The sequence below is a fragment of the Pinus tabuliformis genome, chromosome X, assembly GCF_031772625.1.
Source record: "Pinus tabuliformis cultivar Carrire ecotype Pingquan chromosome X, CPIR1, whole genome shotgun sequence".
Classification (NCBI taxonomy): Eukaryota; Viridiplantae; Streptophyta; class Pinopsida; order Pinales; family Pinaceae; genus Pinus; species Pinus tabuliformis.
The window spans coordinates 938451900-938468114 of record NC_142308.1 but is presented as its reverse complement, the minus strand read 5'-3'; the positions used below and the strand labels follow the sequence as shown (position 1 = coordinate 938468114).

Sequence of the window (16215 nt, the reverse complement as noted above, 5' to 3'; positions counted from 1 at the left end):
ATTTTCAGAGAAGGTTTTAACAAACCATAATGTATTACAAGCAACAATCATCGCAACTAGCATTTCCCCCAATAGTACACAATGAAAGGAACTTGAGCATTCTTGAAATATTTGAAGAGTACAAAAATTTCTTGTGCAAAATGTACAAGAGTATATAACGGAAAAAACTGTCTTAGCATATAAAAATAGCTCTGTAATGGAGTTGAACTAAGATAGCTTAGCCAACTCCACCGATGAAAAAATCTGCACAGTACCCAAATCACATATAGAGAGATGCGATAATGCTATTCTAAGCCCCAAATACAAATCAGAATTAAATGTCGCAACTCAAGAGCAAACTCCAATGATACAAAATTAATTGAATCTGCCAATCCCTAAATATGCAAAAGCATCTTAACAAAGCTATTCAAAAGCATCATCATCATCATCTGGAAGGGGTTGGGCCACAGCTGCTACAAGTCCTGCCTCATACCTAACAACATAAAAGACTGTAAGCCAAATTTTTAATCTTTTAGAAATGGAACAAATTATTTCAATAAAAGTTAACAAAAAATAATAAGAAAATAACATTCTACTTACTTTTGTTGGGTTGCAAGGTCTATCTGAACCTCAGGAGGAGTAAGAGCAGGTGACTCCACAAAATGAAGGTTTGGATCCCTATAAAAATAACCCATTATAGAATCAATGCAAATTTTTTAATATAACATTCATATTAGGGAGCATCAGAAACTAGATTAAAGGCTCACCCTGAGAGCTTCCGTGCCAAGTAAAGGAATGGCTTCTCAAAGTTGTAGTTACTTTTTGCAGATATCTCATAGTACTAAAGATTCTTCTTTCTATGAGAAGTAACTTGCTTAGATTTTAGTTGCCTATTCTTCACATCAACCTTGTTTCCACAAAGAACAATAGGAATGTTCTCACACACCCTGAAATTCACAAAGATATTTAGCTAATCGGTTCAGGCAGTTGTGCCACCACACAATTAAGGAACCTTCATTTCTACTTAGAGATCCAACCCCTCTGCAAAAGAGATACCTGCAAAGATCTCTATGCCATGTTGGGACATTCTTGTAAGTCAATCGTGCAGTAACATCAAACATGATAACTTCACATTGCCCATGAATACTGCAACAAACAAAATCCCAATCAGTAAATAAGAAGGAAACAAATAAATAGAAGTGGAAAAACACGGAACCCTCGCCAATTCAATCAGGAAAATGCCAACAGAAATAGGAAAAGAAAACCAGTATTGATCAAAACAACCAATAACAGAGTCTGTCTATAAATTCAAAATTAAACTAAATTAAATTCAAATAAATATAAGTGGAAAAATACAGAACCCTTGCCAATTCAATGAGGAAAATGCCAACAGAAGCAGGAAAAGCAAACCAGTATTGATCAAAACAACCAATAACACAGTCTATCTATAAATTCAAAATTAAATTAAATTAAAATTCAAAATAAAGAGACATAAACGAGTAAAACAGAGTGCTGATAAAAAGGAACCAAAAAATGGCTCATAGTTGCTCCATTTTCATTGATATTGAGGTTAAAAGGTGTTGCTACTGAGCCCACACTACATACATATCAACACGGGAAAATAGAATTGATAAGTCAAAAGTTCTCTTGGGATTGATCCAAGTTTAAATCCATGTAGAACCTTTTTAAACAAAAAGTTGAAAAAGCACCCCAAAAGCTCAAATGTACAATGCTCCAATCAACAGGTGTCTACTACACCTACAGAGGATGACAAAAAACACTACTTTCGTAAAGTCCCAAGAGACTTGATTTCAAGTGAAAAGAAAAATCAGTCTAGAAAAATACAGAAATGGGAAAATAATCAAACTAATTATTGACATAACTTAACCACATTTTGTCATTAAACCTTACCTAACTGAGCTATAAAGTTGGGTCAGCATTTCATCCTTGGCTTTCTCAACTTGACAAAGCACCACAGCCTGCAAATCATCAAATCATCAATTCAAGTATCATGAACTAAATAAACACTGAGATTCTGTATGGTTGTATTGTGTGCTCATCCACATGGATGTCTTACTTTGGGAACATTTGCAGCAAGACTATTCAGAACAGCTTCCACATAACCATGGACTTCTTGAGCCATCATTCTGAGCTCCTCCTCCAGATCTACAGGCCTTCTTACCATGGTTTCCTTGATTATAAACAAGAAAATCAAACTGAGGTTGAATATTAAGTTGGGAAATAATTTTTCTATTCTCATCGTTGTATATGGTCATGGTCTCCTAGGCTAAAATGTGTATTGATTCTTAAATTATTTAATAGCAAACATTTTGATTATGTACATGTGAAACTTATGATGGAACTTTATGTGCTTCATTGCCTATATGCAAGTGTTTCAATACAAGCTATAGTTGTTCACGATTACACTTTGGGTTACATAAAGTAGTCTTGGCCTCTGGCCAGATAAATATTGCCTACCCTCTACCTTATATCTATTTAAGTTTTAACAGTGGAAATAGTTTGTCTTGAAGATCGAAGAAAACTCAAAGGATGTTAGTCCTCGCTGAAAGCAAAGACTAGCAATCTATTTTCATTTTATGCTAAATAGCTCTCTACCAAAGAAACCAAATATCTTAGTTACCTGTAATTATTCATAAGTTGAACAATTGTCCAACAGCACAATGCCTACTTATCTGCAATATAATTGTCCAGCAGAAAATAATGTGACTAGCATGCATTTGAATGTAGTTTACTAATTTTTTAACCTTAAACAAACATGTGAGTACTCGATAGTAAATCAAGAAAATTCCATATAACATAATGTAATTCAGTTAATGAAGGCTTCTCACCAGATCATGCCATCATTATGTTAGTGGTTATACTAGCAATTGTCCCAAAAGGTACAAAGAGAGGCCGATAGGATTATTAAATTGGAATTGTTGAATTTTTCTAGAAGAGTTAATTGGTTTGTGGAAAACCTTGTTTTCTTGGAATGGATCATTGTGCAATTACTTTTCTTTAGATGTTTTGTTTATATCTATATTACAAAGAACACATTGAATGTCGTATTTCATTTTAGAATAAGTTAATTACCCAAAATCAAGAGGTTAAGTTAATTACCCAAAATTAAGAAACCTCTGTAGATGGCCAAGCATATACGAAGAATGCATCTCATTCATATGCAATACCAAATCCATATTTTCTTTTCTCTAAGTAAAATTTCAAAAGCATGAACACATGCGATTTCATATGCACAATAAACCCAACTTCTAAAATTTCAATGCTTGGATGCGTCCCATTCATATGCTATAGTAAACCCATATTTTCCTTAAATTTCAATCCATAAACACATCCTTTTTAACCAGTTATAAATTTGGTTTGAATGTTTTTCTGGACTCTCCCTGGTTGAATCACTAAGCTCAATGGCGTATGAAACGAGGTTTTGATCATTCCAACAAGAACCTTTTATACCAATGTGCAGATGCTTTAGGGTATCTCTTCAAACCATATTTATAATCAATATAAATAAAACCAAATCGATATGTATAACCAAATCCCCATTCAAATATATCCATAAGCGACCAAGCAAAGAATCCACAGACATCTGCACCTTCCCCACAAAACATCATATTATAGCTTTCGGATTTTCCCTTCTCTGCTTTGGAAAAAGCAATAATTAAAACTTCACTTGTATCCAATAGTGCACCATAGGTATTGTGCACTATAAAGATTTATACGCATATGCTCTTTTTCTGTATAAAGATTTATACTCATCTGCTCTTTTGTGTCCGATTACAGTATATAAAATAATGGAATGAAATAGATTATGAATGTTACAGTGCTTCATGAGTACCTTATAGCTTGAAGTATGTAGTGCAGATGCTCTGAACAGTGATTTATAGACCATGTATCATTCAGTGCTTCATCAAGCGATGGATCAGAGTTTTCCACAGGGAAATCATTCACTCCTGCAACCAAATTTTAGTGTTATGTCTCCATCTATTGAAACCAAAAATGAAATGAAAATCGGTAATGTGATTTACTTACCATTTTCTGTTATAAATATAGGTGGATTGTTATACCGTTGTTTTATGTAGATTAGTAAATCCCTTAGCCCTGGTGCATACACATAAAGCCAAAAGGATGCCTGTGCAAATGTTACAGATATATATCAGCATCTGTGGCTTTAGCTTTTAAATTAAACTACATAATTTGAGCTCAATTTTAAGCTTGAATATCAATATTTGTGTGTAAGTTTTGTTCTAAATATTTTAGCATACCTTGACTCCTATTGGCACCCCACTGTGCTCTGCTGTAGAAATCAAGTCAAATGAAAATCAAATGTTAGTAAGTAGCAAGAACTTCCTGGATATACTATTGGATTTGATCCTTAGTTTGTTACATGTGAACAGAATGATAGTAAATGACGAGGCCTTACAGATGAAATTGGCTCCGTTGTCCCTGTTCCAGCCAGAGTTCACCTTGGTCGGGTCCAAACAATTAAATGTGTACTAACTTGTATAATAATTCATTCCAAGGAAGTCGAAGGATCCATTCGACTGTTCAGATTCTTGCTCAGTGAACTTTAGCAAACGATCACTGAGCCTATCTCTCATTGTAAATGGGTAGTCCCCTGACGTTACTAGATCAATAAACCTACCATACAAAAAGCCATAATGGAACAGAGTACTGTAAGCAAATAATCAAATATGATGATAGAAAATTTATGCACCTAAAAAAAGCCATAAAAACAACTGACCACAAAAGAATCTTATATTAAATTGTAAGGATCCAAAACTAGAGACAAGTAATACCATCCGAGCATGAAATCAATCGCTCTCTGCGCTGCATTTTGGTCAACCTGAGATGACAAATAAGGATAAGTCCAGTTGCAAACTAATGTAAGCCCTATACAACCCTTTTGCTTGACCTGCAAATATTTTCACAACACAAATCTCTCTTTGTGAGTGCAGCGAAAACATAGCTAAAACTGAGAAGCTAGTAACGACAACTTAATGAAATTTTTAAATGCACATTGCACAGCCATTTCAAGTATATTAGAACACTGCTAAGTAAAAAATACTTGCTTAGATTTATACCAACTTTGGAGCTATCCAATGTTGAGAAGGATCAAAAGCCATTTTGTAACTGTTTTAGTTGATAGTGTGAATATCTCAATCTTCCAATAATACAGCTTATATGGGGATGCCTAAGGGGCAGGGCTACTTAACAGATGCTAGGCTTATTGGTCTCTGTATGCATTTCTCTTTCAGACCCAGTATAGATGTACAATTTTAGTGACAGCTAAGACAATGAGAATGCTCAAGTGGCCTAATTATCATCATTCACAACTATCATGAAGGAGTAGGATGATAGGTTTTTATTTCATATATCAGATAAAAATTCAACCATCAAATTGGGAAGATCTTACGGAAGGAGTAGGATAAGGGATTTTTGTGAAAACTGGGTAAACATTCCATTTGCATCATGAAATAGCACATATCAAATTCACATGGTAAAGCATAATCCCAATATAGTAGCGTTTTCAAAATTGTTGTATTCATATTATCAAAATCTACCATTGCAATAAATTTCAGCATATATTGGATAGCAGGATTCCAATGAAAACAAATTGGGAAAGAGGCTAATCATTATATTCTTCCAGTTATCCTATTCTATAAGGTTCATGGTGAAATCACAATGTTCTCTTGTTTAAATTGTATTTTTGAATGCAGATATGGATTCAACACGTTGGAAAACCCTAAGGTTTTCCCAAGGTATATGAATTGTGGGACTCAATAACTTTAAATTAAAATTTTCCTAATATTTCAACAGAGCAAAATCAACCAGAAAAGTTGTCCAAAACAGGGCCAAAAGGTCGCCCCGTTAGACTACTGCGATGGGCAATTGGAAAATCATCATCAGTAAGCTGAGGTTCGAGTTAATTGGGTATCCTATTGCCTCATAAGTTAGGGCCTAATGGATCCCGGATATAGTAGCCTTTTATGCAGTACGCCTGGTAACTGCATCCTCTGTTGCATCTCTTACCATGAATGTATGTCAGCCAACTATATATTTGAAGATAAAACCCTAAAACAGAGCACTTCCCATTGCCATAATGTTTATAGCTTAACCATTGTAAATCCATTTGTACATAAATCAACATTTTTATGTGCTCTGGGGTCTTTTGACATAAATCTACATGCTGACCAATTGAAAAAACAATCATGAAAGCTGATGTTAGCTTCAATTCTCTTAGGCTTTTGTGTGTAGAATAACTACTCTACCTTGTATTTGCTCCTATATACTTCCACAGCAATTGCATGTGCAAGAAGCATGTAATGGCCCGCTGTGTACATTTCATCTGCATAAGGTCTCTGAAAACCACAGAGGCCAGGAGCAAGAATTCTGACATCATATCCTAGGGTACAATATATAAAAGGTTCGTTGAATGTTATCCACTGTTTAAACACATCACCAAATAATCTGAAACATGCTTCTGCATAGGCAGTGAAATCAGTCGTACATCATGATATCATTATAACATAAAAATGAGTGATCCGTAGAGCATGAATATCAAAGTACAGAAACTTAAGTTTTGCTAATGAGGAAATCCTAATCACACACTATGTTTGGACTCAGAAATCCTCCATATTCAACCTCCAAAGACTAGGGAGTATCCCAGTGAAATAAAGCAACAGACGCTTGGATTCCTGCAATCAGCACCGTTCAGAGAAAGAGATGATTAGAACCTAATAAATAGGCTACATTACATGTGAGATCAATCAAGTTACAGTAAGTGAGAATATTGGATATAACCATTCTGGAGGAGTTCATTGATGAGGTTATTGTAATAGTCTACTCCTTCCTCATTGATCTCTCCTTTTCCCTCTGCAATAATTTATACAAATTTGATTAATGGACATCATAGATATCAAATTCATCTATGAGAATTAATACAATTTTTTGGACATTGAGAAATGTGAATGCGTTTGGTGATTAATTTTCTCTGATGGAGCTTACTTGGAAATATACGAGGCCCCAAAATCAAGAATCTGTAGGTATCCACTCCCATATCTTTCATCAGTTTTACATCTTCCTACAGGATATATGAAAAATTATATAATGTTTTCTCATTTATGAATGAGATACAAAGAATTTAACCTAATCCCAATATCATTAACAACTACCATATTAGGAGTCCTGGAATTCTAAACCATTTTTTTTTACTAGGCTTCAGTTAGCTCTTCTATTCGATGGAAGAAGATCAATCCATTTATTGGAGGCTTATTAGGATTGTATTAGGATTGTGTGAGGTTCCTGTCGCCAATTGTGTGAGGTTCCTAGTTGCCCAATATCCCATGAAATAGCTTCCATCCTCAACTCCTCCCATGAAATTGAAACCAGTAACCAGTAAACCAGCAAAAAAACCTAAACCCCAATCTATACCTCATAGATAACCTTAAATCGTTACCTTAACTTAACTCCCATTTAAAAAATATCTAATACCTTATAACGATGATATTGATCCACTGCTACATCACCGTTGCTTCCAGAATATCAAAGTACAGAAACTTATGTTTTTCTAACGGGGAAATCCCAATCATACACTATGTTTGGACTCAGAAATCCTCCATATTCATCCTCTAAAGACTCGGGAGTATCCCAGTGAAACAAACTGACAGATGCTTGGATTCCTGCCATCAGCACCGTTCAGAGAAAGAGATGATCAGAACCTAATAAGTAGGCTACATTACATGTGAGATCAATCAAGCTACAGGAAGTGAGAATATTGGATATAACCATTCTGGAGGAGTTCATTGATGAGGTTACTGTAATATTATACTTCTTCCTCATTGATCTCTCCTTTGCCCTCTGCAATAATTTATAAACATTTGGTTAATGGACATCATAGATGTCGAATTCATATGTGAGAATTAATAAAATTTGCTGGACATTGAGAATTGTGAATGTGTTTGGTGATTAATTTTCTTTGTTGCAACTTACTTGGAAATATACGAGGCCACAAAATCGAGAATCTGTAGGTATCCACTCCCATATCATTCGTCAGTTTTACATCTTCCTGTAGGATATATGAAAAATTATATAATGTTTTCTCATTTATGAATGAGATAAAAATAATTTAACCTAATCCCAATATCATTAACAACTACCATATTAGGAGCCCTAAAATTCTAAACCATTTTTTTTTACTAGGCTGCGGTTAGCTCTTCTATTCAATGGAAGAAGATCAATCCATTTATGGGAGGCTTATTAGCTGATCCACTGCTACATCACCGTTGCTTCCATCAAGAATTTTGCCTACATTGCAAAGTAAAAAGCACACATCAACATACATCTCCTGATAATGAGATTCCTCAAACTGTGAACCCAAAGAATAAAAACAATCTGACCTGGTGTTCGTGAAAATGAGTCCCAGATGCTTGGGCCTTTTCCACCTTCGTTGACAGCTCCTTCACACTACATTAATCATAAATGCAGACAACAACATTATGGTTCATTTGGCATGGCAGGACCTTTACACATTGCATTTTCTTGACTGTAATTTAAATACCTTTAGAAGCAGAGAGAATATGGATTGCAACTAAGAATTACTAGTACCTGATAAGCAGAAGTTGCTATCCCAAACATGAAAACATGAAACCTAGAGATTATCACCATTAATCTCTTCCATTCTCAGCTTAGATGTATCACCAATTATAATCTTCTGTAATTTCCTGCAATTGATTTACACCATTTATATATCAATGCTCAGGGTTCTGATGCAGCTTAGAGTCTCTTTAGGAAGGGTACGTGTCCTGGTGTCCATGTGCAAAAGACTGGAAGGTTTGACATCTAACTCCTCACCCATGTTGATAGCAGTTGGCAGTTAGGGAGGGTAAAGCTCACCGCGGGATCAAAATAAGCAGCATTATTAAACATTATTATTTTAACTATTTGGATAGTCAAATGTAAGGAAGAACAACAACAACAACTCGCATGGAAAAAGCAGTAAAAATATCTTCAAGAGTAACATAAAAGAATGGGAAAAAGCAGTAAGGATATTTGGAAAAAGCAGTCACACTTCAAATCAATGGTTGAAAGTGTCTCACCTGATCCAACGGAGCAAGGTAAAAGTGTTGACGATTGTTGATGCATAGGAAGGCCTATCGGCCTAAATATATACAATGTACAGTTGAGGAGGAACTTTTATTTATGGATATATAACAGTGAACTCAAGTCAACTTGCATTTATTTGTCTCAAACTACCGATGAAAGGTTTGTTGTGTTATAAAGGGTGCATCTTTATCAAATTCCTTAATTGTCTTTACAGGTTGACATTGTAATGGGCCAAAGGTTAATGACTCTATCTTCCAGCAAGAATTGGCAAGCAAATGAATTTCACCAATGGCTCCAACATAGAACCAAATTTCAGGAATGGCAGACTAGTGCCTTTCTTGCTGGGAATATCCTAAGAATGGTCCCTTCATGTAGGGGATGTCCCAGCGACATCCAATGAGCTGTTCCCACAAAATTGGAGATGCATAAAATGATATTTGTGGCATTCTTGTTCTCATCCCCATTCCATAGAAAATAGGTAAAAAACATAGGATAATAGTGATGCCTCAAATATCATTTGAGAATCAAATTCTATAGAAGGATGTCTCTAGAGTGGATTAACACTCTGTTACATTGTTACATTCCAAGCATATGTAATTATTCTTCTTCAGCTTCAGAAGGCTTATTGTAGCGTAACTGCCAGGTAATTTTTCAGAATTATGACCAAGTTTTACTACTTCAAATGGGAGTCAGAAGTTTTGATTTAAGATTCTACCTTAGCTTTGATAAGCGTTCCATCTCCCAGTTTTACTATAGTTAAAGAAGAATCTATAGACTGTTGAATGGAAACAACTTTAGCATTGAATCTGATCGTTCCTGGAGCCAATTCTTTTGCAAGGGTATCCAAAAGCATACTCCTTTGCACGCATCGAACTTCATGATTTCTGCTGATAGACAGAAAAAGTACTTAGTATTACAAAGCATGTAGAAAAAAAGATGACCGAAATAGTTAATGAGATAGAAAGTACATCATGTCACAAATCACATTATATCTATTTCATGCCCTGCAAAAACTTGTAAACTCAACCATTGAGATAAAATAATGAAATTAAACAACATTTTGAACTGTTAAAAATAAAAGGAATGAAGGTCAAGTATTATGTAAACCACACAGTCCACCAAGTGAAAAGGCTAGCTGGCCTTGAGCTGCATCTATGGCTCTAGGAATATCAGTCACTATCCTGAATGAGATCACCAATACAAAAACAAAAATTATTATTTATTCAACTTATTGACCATTATCTTAAAACAACTATAAATAACCCAGTAGAAGCCAACATAGGTCCATTTAATCTAACATAAGAATGTACAAATCTATCTAATCCGCAAGAATATCAGTTCCATTTAATTTAACCTAAAGATAGTATAAATCTATCTAAACCTCGAGAATATCACATCTCAATGCTTAAAAGTCAGTATTTAAAAAACTGACAAAAAAATCTAGGTTCAAGAGTTTATCACCTTAGGTAAAAACAACTAAAAAAGTAAAACAATTAAAACTAGCAATTTTCCCAAAAGGTACAAAGAGAGGCCGATAGGATTATTAAATTAGAATTGTTGAATTTTTCTAGAAGAGTTAATTGGTTTGTGGAAAACCTTTTTTTCTTGGACTAGATCATTGCTCAATTACTTTTATTTAGATATTTTGTTTATATATATATTACAAGGAACACAATGAATGTCTTATTTCATTTCTGCTATCCTTACTAATATCCTTTCCATGCTTTCCTTAGCAATCTCATGTAGGGAAGCCCCCCTTGAGTTGGAGCAGAGCCGACCAGAAGACAAAGGAAGAGCTATTGTGGTGACAATGGCTAACCTTCTTGAGCTGCACAAGACTAGCCCATTGATGCTTGGGACTTTACATCATGTGGAGGTGCTATCTTTTTTGTAAAACAGAGAATCCCTCACAATCAGTGCTACGCATGCAAATAGTGAATAGGAAAAAGAGAAACCAACCCTTGCTCCATCCAATCTAGAGCAAATCCCCTAGTCCTAGGGTGAAGAACTACTTTAAAATTCTAGATTGAAGTGGTGAAAAGGGGGCTGGAGGCATTCAAAAAAATTACTTAAAAAAATTCAAAAAGAAGAAATAGAGGAGGTCATGAAGGATCCCCAAAATGAGAAGGAGCAAGGGCCAATGTTATCGGGAAATCTAGTGTCTATGTAGAGCTGCTAGCCCCACTAAGACTGGTAGTTATCTTAGAAACAAACAAACTAAAACAACTTTTGTTTTCCTTTATGAGAAGTAGATAAGAGGGGAACAAAGGAGACCAACCTCTATCTCGCGCTTGGTTCCTTGCTTGATTCCTCTCCCTTCTAATAGATCTTTGCCACTCGCTTCCTCGTCTACCCAACTTCAAAGAGCACCTGTGGAATCAAACCAGCATAACAGTATCCAAGAACAAAGATCTACTATCATCAACAATATAGGACCAAATATATATTGACCACACAAATGCATATATCATCAATCATACAAGAATGTGGAGGAAAACTTGAATAGCTTTATTAATATCAAGAATATCAAAGAGGATTACAACCAATTGTTCTGACCCAATGTCATCCTCTCAGCAAGAAAGCCCTTCTTCACCTCATGAAAAGCTTAGATCACCCAACACTATGATGTTACACCAAGAAACCAGCAGCACTTCCTTACAAGATACAAAATTCCAGCCTCTGGATCTCTGGGATGAGGGATCCACATATAGATGATTGCAGGGAGGTGAGTCGGCTTCTGAGATTTAATTAGTGTCCTCTCTCTGATAGTTCTTGATTCCACTTGGAGATTGATGATCTCTTACTCATCCCTGGGCAAATGCAGAGAGGCAAGTGTCACAGGAGAAGTTTCTGGAAGATTCCATGATCCTCCACCTCGCAAATTGACTCTGCCATTTGTCCACTCTCGCTCATCGCACCCCATAGAAGGGCTTTTTAGTATGCATTGCACCTCTCGTGTGCATTTAGGTGAGAGGCAGTGCACTTTGACCATGGAGCAGGTGAGATGGTCCAACTTTGGCCATTTCTAAGTAGTTTTTCATGGAGAACTTCTGGGAGATGATGTAATCAGCTGACCTTGTTCTTTTAGGGGATGGAACAACACTTTTAGGGACTTAGGAGCCCTCGGTTTATGGACATATTTGATTGGGCTTGCAGTGCCCAAAAATGTCTATAACAGTTGCCCCCTAAAGCATGAGGTCATTAATCTTTTGATGTCAGGTGAAATGCTTTATCATGAGTATCCGAAGTTTTTTCGAGCTGGAAGGCGACCTGTAATAAGATACAATACAATACATTATCTTCATAATATTTTCATGATCTAGCTGAGGCGGGAATTTCCCATGCTCAGCTTTATAAATTCATTTTCATGTACATAAGACAGACAATCGTCAGTGTGCAGACTGATGATTCTGGTAGAGCGATCATCCCTTAGATTGGATGATTATCTGTGCAGCAATGATTTACATTTAATGTATTTATTTTCCTGAATATATATTGCAGCCCAGATGGATGAAACTAGATCCGGGGTCTTCAATCTCGTTCGATCTTCACTCAAAGTACAGGTCGATCCATGTGAGAGATGTTCTGGAGTCGAACATGGAAAGACATTGCCTGATTACCAGCCAGTGATGTAAGCTGTTAATAGGCGCGAGAGGAATCACCGATAATGATGGTGACCCTCAAGGTACGACAGTACAATTCACGTGGTGTGAAAAAGGGACATGGTGTCGAACACCACGCAAAATCTTTCGGTCGAAGGCCATTGATGTAAACCTGTTGCTGGAAGTGAGAAACTTGCCATTGAGGCATGCAAGCTTCAAAGTACTGAAAGGGTTGTTCCTAGATCGACTTCCTGGATAATGAGCTGATGTCAACAAGAAGTGATCCGTCATAAGAAGGCCTTAATGAATCCCACATCTACAACACGGAATGGAACAAATGATTTTAATGGAGGTGAAACGATCTGATGATATAAGGTTCAGGGTGGCGGTCATGAAAGAATGGAGAGTAAATGTATTGCAGTGGATGAGACACAGGTGAATTCTCTGAGCGACTTCTCTTGAACATATCGGCAACACTGACATGATGGATTGGTAGCGTTAACCCCAAATGTGGATGGTGTGATGGACCAATGTTGATATGACCAGTGAACAGAACAACCCAACCCAACTCGGATGCGGAGTGAAAGTGTCATGTTCAAGAGTGACTTGCTACCAATAATGTTTCTTTGAGTTTCCTTCCCAATTTTCCCCAGTCATTGTTGACCAGTACCTCTTTATTTTTGTCAAGCTTGAGGAGGATAACATATGCTTGTTCTATCATTTTCCCTTCGGGCAAACCCATCGCTACGTTTTAACGAGCCTAGCGATAGTGAAACTCGTTCTTGTCGGTATGGACAAGTTTGTCACTATTTGGTTTTAAATGAGTTTAACAACAAGGATAACTCAATCCTTTTCAATTTTAGAGAGTCTGAAAGGGACATAAAGAAAAATCCAACAATCCTTTTTCATCATATAATCCCTTAAGTCCGAAAAAGTATAAAAGAATACAAAAGGGATGAATTTTCGGTAATTTTAACGAGCCGAACAAAACAAGCGCTCGATCTTTTTGTGTAATAATCCCTCAGGTCCAAAAAGATTAAAATCTAAAGGAGGGCTAGCACTTCCGGTCACTTTAATGAGCCGGAGAGGCCAATTACTCGGCAATATTTTCATATTTTACGAGTCAAATGAAAAGAGCTTAAAGGAGACTGCTTTTCGAGGAACGAGTGATAAATTTGGGTAGCAGCTAATTCTAGGTAAGGTTTGGAACTTTCCAATCACGACAGTCTCACAAGGATGGCTAACAGGATCACTCTTCACAGCTGTTCCTCAAAAGGGGTAAACATCAAATGGAGGTGAATGATCGACCAATACAGAGTGGAGGTGATGATGAGAACACGACCAAAGCTTCAAAGGCTGATGATAATGCATTCACGGTGGTTATTTACCGGAAATTGGTTCATTTTTTAATGAATGAGCTTAAACTCTGGGGGAAACATTTGCTTACTGCTTATGTTTAATTTTTAAAGAGCTTGAACTCCACAAAAAAACTGCTCGAGGCGGGTTTATTTTTTAATGAGCTTTAACCCTGCGGTAACACTGCTCATGATAAGTTTGCATGCCCCTAGCATAATGGTGCAAATCAAGGTGCATGCCCCCCAAGCTTCATTTCATTCAAAACGGTGGTTGGAATGAAGTTTTACCTCCGAGTTCTTTGAAAGTCTCGACTTGGATTTTATGGGATCATAATCAAAGGCTTCAGTTGGAAAGGGAGTTATTTCATTTTTTAATGAGGTTGGCACAGTAAATAACTATCCTCATGACTCCTTGTTTCATTTTTTAATGAGGTCGACACGAGATAAGAACCGTCCTCGGTATCCACCGTATTTACAGTATTTGCTAGAAAATCAAAAACTGAAGGATGATTAAGGTTGCTGGAATAATCTTTGTGGTAATCCAGAAGACGGGAACAATGGTGGTGATTTTCCCATGGTGCCTCTCCTATCATCATTGACTGAATGATTCTTTTGTCTGTAGAACGTACATGCGACCAAGGATCTGAAGAGGTACCATATTCCTTAGACCTATCTATCCAAACACTCGATGAGTGTTGATTTGGGTCTGCCCCCTAGGCCAAGAAAATTGATTGCTACAATATTTCTAAAATGGCGATGATCCATGCTGTCAAAATGTTCAGGAATCTTCCGAATCCATTAGATATAGAAGATTTCATATTGCAGGTTTCCACTGTGGCCACTTCCGCCAGATTACTCGGAGGTGGTAGGGCAAAAGTACCCATTAAGGCAGGGTCTTTTAGGAGGCCTACTCCGATATTTTGAAGCAAATGATTGCTTCCATGGATCATTGGAATGCTTCCCAATAGAAAGTAATAAAGACTTAATAAACCATTCAGCTAGCAGCTGATCAGGAACATATGTTTTTACCATTATGCGATGACGTCGCCACTCATGAATATGATCAGATATGTGAGTGGCCATTGTCTACTTGAAATTGGTAAGAAGTTCTGTTCCCGTTTCGTACCTTGTGGGTAACTGAAAATGGGTTAAAAAGGTTGTGGCTAGGGTACTAAAGTTATCGAATGAAGCTCTAGGCAATTCAATATACCATTTTGTTGCCGGACAAGTTAACGTTCGCTGAAAAAGGTGAAGCCTAATCGAATCATCGTTAAGAGTGTTAGATGAACACCACAGATGAAAGGTCATCACATGATTCGACAGGTCTTCACCCAGATTTCCATTAAATTTAGGAATATCTGACGGAAGTTTATGCGGAATCGCTGGCCACCAAGGGACGTAAGCAATTGGATCATTTGTCAGCCGGTTTAAATCTGGTAATTCTAGAGTTGCTACAAAGGGAAACTGTTAATTCAAGTTGGTCGAAGCATACCCAGGATAAGATGGAATTGCCTGAGCAGTGGCTCTTTGCATACCAACATAATGTATTTGATGTTGGTAACTTTGATAAGGTTGATGGGCATAACCATTATAGTATGGTTGTTGATAACCGCTTTGGAAATGCGGTTGCCCATTACTTACAAAGACTTGTTGCTCAGGTCCTTGATATGATTGCTGGAATTGCGATTATTGAGATTGAACCAGACACGGTTGTTGGACCATTTGCTGTTGTCCAATACTGGATGATTGACCAAGATGAGGAGTCATAGTACTTGTTTGAGCCTGAGTCACTCCAGATACGGAGGCACTATGATCCGGATTTAAACAGGAACGCAATAAAATACAGAGATAACCATAAAGACAGATATGCATCGGAAATAATACCTCAATTCATTACTGTAAAATACTGAAATATGCTTACAAACAGAAACGGAAATAAACCAGCTAGGGAGATGGTAGCTTATCTCTGAGAAGAGATGTGGTGGCTACATGCCTCTCAACTGTCTTACAATGAGGCTCGAAGGCCTATTTATTGTTGAGAAACAATGGAAAACCCTTCACATTACAAAACCTAACCCTAGAAGATGAAACGCCAAATTGTGGGCCCCATTTTTGGGTAAGTTGGTACATCAACTTCCCGGGGTCGCGAATTGGTCGTA

The 16215-nt window shown here is 36.8% G+C and overlaps 2 pseudogenes; both read right to left on the bottom strand.

Moving 5' to 3' along the window:
- Positions 1 to 402: 402 nt before the first annotated feature.
- LOC149142784 (GTP-binding nuclear protein Ran1B-like) lies at positions 403 to 2164 on the bottom strand (annotated as a pseudogene).
- Positions 2165 to 3425: 1261 nt separating this feature from the next.
- LOC149142783 (beta-glucosidase 12-like) lies at positions 3426 to 8674 on the bottom strand (annotated as a pseudogene).
- Positions 8675 to 16215: the final 7541 nt, after the last annotated feature.